We start from the raw sequence: 3,371 nt of genomic DNA, 5'->3' as shown, positions 1-3,371 counted from the left end.
AAAGTGGTAAAAAAAAAAAAAAAAAAGTAGGTTTGTCACATTAAAGGGCTCTGTTCCTACTGTGATGTGACTTTGCAAAAGCTTTCTACTAAACTCTAATTTTTTGCTTTTAACTGGGAGGTGGGGGGAGGGGCAGAAGGTGTGAAGGCAAGCATGGTTATTTCCAGTAACTCTTCCCTGGACAATAAGGGTAGTGAATTGCATGATAATTAAAATAACTCTTAGAGGCAAAATTTGAACCCCCTAGTCATGTTGGACAGCAGAGGAGTAGGTAATCAAGTCTCTTCCTCTCTTCCCCCACTTCCTCCTTGACCTTGTGTTTTTATTACCACTTGCAAGAGAGGCAATGCTCATGCGATAGCACATTTGTTGTCTAATTAAAGTTTGCCTGGTTCACAATTTCACATAAATTTGTCATTGTGGCTGAATAATTGTAAAACACCAGGGCATCTTAGACTTTCTGCTACAGAGGTCCAATAAAAGCTACACAAGTCCAGTTCAAAAAAATGGTAGATGAGGGAGCCTCATCTCTATAATTCATTTTCCATCAAAGTACAGAAAACTTTCAATAGTATTCTAAGTTTATATATAGTGTGTATTCATTTTTGCCACTTGGGTGAAGGTTTGTTTTGTTTTTTTTAAGACACAAAATAAAGGTTTAAGACCCCATTTAAACTGAAATCTGTAACACAACTTTAGCTGTGCCAGATCTACCACTGCTGTGAAATAAGCCAGAATCTTTAAGTGAGTAAATCCTATACAACATCCAGGAGAAATTCAGCCTGGAAAATTTTTAAATAGAGGGCTATTTCAGAAATACGCAAAGAAACTGAACAGTAGCCCTCTGTAACACAAGCACATTTATACCCAAGACTAAATACTATATATATCATTTGTAATTTTCATAGATATTAATGCCCAAAGGGACCTATATTAGATGATTTAGTCTGACCTCCTGCATAAAACTAAGGAATGTCAGCCAATTACACTTGCAATGAGCAACAACTTGTCATTCCATTAAATCTATGTAGATTTTTCACATTAACACAAAAAACACCATCTCCTGAAGTAAAATCATACATTTTCAGAATACAAAATCCAGACTATTAATAATTTTAAGAAAAGGACTATCAAATATTTTTTTCTACTTTAGAAAGATGTGAAAATTATGGAAGCACTGACTGCAATATTTGAAAAAAAGTGACTTGATAGATTTCAAGTCACCTCATGATTAGATTCACAAACAATGACAAGGCAAAAAGCAGGAACACTATATACTGGTTGAATTCATATAAGCTTGGTTTCAGTTGCTCCCACATAAAACCCAACAGCATGTATTGATATAAGCAAACCTATAAGAAATTCATGCATGGGGACATACGTATCACCAACTATAACAGAAATGTGGATAGGCAAAATGGAAACACTTTGTATCCAAAGGATTACAATCTTCAGGAGCCACAAAAAAATTCTGAGTCATTTCCAGCACAAGTCGTCCAACACTCATTGCAGCATCTTTGGAGGGACAGCCCACTACATATCAGACTGATGTTTATTGCTTCTGAACTACCATTACCAAGTAGTTGTATCAGGAAGACCTCCATATTTCATCATTCAATCCCAGCCATCATTGCAGAGGCTAACCAGAAGGGCTGAAACAAAAAAATTCACCTCAGACAATGTTTTCAACGGATCAATCCAGATAGTGGAGGGAATTATGGATCCCAAGTTAACTCAACCAAAAAAATCACCAATAGATATGTTGCTCACATGAACTTACAATGGGAGGGTTAAGGAAACATTCTTCAATTTCTTTTTAGGTGGATGAATTTGGCAGAAAATAAGAGGAAATCTTTCTTCTTCCTTTTCACTTGTCCTGCCAAGTTTCTCCAGTCCATCTACCTCACTAGTTGTTTTGTCACTTGTGGGGGGGAGGGGGAAATCAGTAAAGACTTTCATGGACAAGGACTCCTTCAAAACCACAGAGGGGAAGAAAAAAAGATGATGCTTCTCAATAAATGTTTCAGATCATCTTCTCAAGATGCATTGTGTTGAACAAATAGTGGACATTAAGACAGTCAACAAGAACCCATGAGGAAAAAAAACCACACACGATCCATAGGCTCTTCAAGAGGGTAATTCTTCCAGAGTCTTTCCAACTGTCTGTTTTCCAACTGCAATTCTTGACCTACAATCATGCACCCTCTCTCCAGAGTTTCTAACCTCAGCAACAAGAGCAAAGGAAATCCTTCTACATACAGCTGCTGAATGGACAAAGCTTTTGCAAAGAAGGAAACTTACCTTCATTTCAACCCCAGTTAACATAAAATTTCCAAAATATGCTCCTGTTTTTAGATATTTTGACACAGGCACATTTAATTTTGGAAATCAGTGTAACAATGATTCTCAGATAAAACCTGTCTCAATCAAAACAGAGACCCAAGAAAGAAAAACAGAGATGGGACCACACTCAATAAGTCTTGATCACTGTCTTCACTGATGAAGGCGCAGGAAAATAAGGGACCTTCCTTACCAACCCCCGCCCCCAAAAACAAACCCAAACCAAAGAAAACTCAAGAAGATGTAAAAATATCTGCTCAACAGGGATGCAGATTAAGGATCCCAGTGACCTACCAAATGCATCCACCACCTTTTGCCATCGATACTCCCCGTTACTAAAGGCCCTTCAGAGGACTCCCCTTCCCTGAATCAGGTCTGCCAACTTCTCCAGACAAAACTTGGCAAGACCAGACAGCCATCTTACGGCTTATGCCCTTAAGCCCTGCAAACTTTCCAACAGGAGCTCAGGCATCCACAGCGTCTCAGAAACAGAAGGGTGACAGAAAAATGAAGAGCCGGAATTACCCCCTGGCCAGGCTCTCCAGTCACAGAGGGACAAGCCGGAGCGGCTGGAAGTCACCACCACAAAAAGAAAAGAAAACCAATCCCCTGGAACTTCCTCTCATTCCTGGCCACTTCCTAAGGGCCACCAAGCAAAACCAAAAAGCAAGGCGGGGGCAGCCCAAATGCAGGGGGACTGGTGCTGCCTGGAAGCCCTCCTGAAGTTGGGGGGGGGGAGCAGGCAGCCGGCTACAAACTTCCACGGAAGTGGTGAGAAGTTTGCTGGCTGGCAGACTGAGGAGCTGTCCCTCAGCCCCGGCCCCGCCGCGGTGCTGGGGGACACACGCACGCTCCAGGGGTGGGGGTGGGGCCGCCCCGGGCCCAGCGGACATCTTTGTGCGCCGCCGCCGCCTCCTCGTGGCGCCCCCCGCTCCCCTGAGGAAGCCGGGGGCCGCGCGAGAAGCCCCGGAGCCTCGCTTTGGCCCCGGCCAATGACAGCGCCCCCCGCGGCCGTTGGGTTCGGGGGGCGC

The 3,371-nt window shown here is 42.8% G+C and overlaps 1 protein-coding gene across 3 annotated transcripts in view; it reads right to left on the bottom strand.

The window, feature by feature from the left end:
• CDYL (chromodomain Y-like) overlaps positions 1–3,371 on the bottom strand; it is a 190,220-nt gene that overhangs the window by 186,565 nt on the left and 284 nt on the right. The gene's annotated exons all lie outside the window — the stretch shown is intronic.

The sequence above is a fragment of the Gavialis gangeticus genome, unplaced genomic scaffold (assembly GCF_001723915.1).
Source record: "Gavialis gangeticus isolate Ggan-Ray unplaced genomic scaffold, GavGan_comp1, whole genome shotgun sequence".
Taxonomy (NCBI): domain Eukaryota; kingdom Metazoa; phylum Chordata; order Crocodylia; family Gavialidae; genus Gavialis; species Gavialis gangeticus.
Note: the sequence above shows the minus strand (reverse complement) of the source record. Positions and strands in the feature narration are given on the sequence as shown.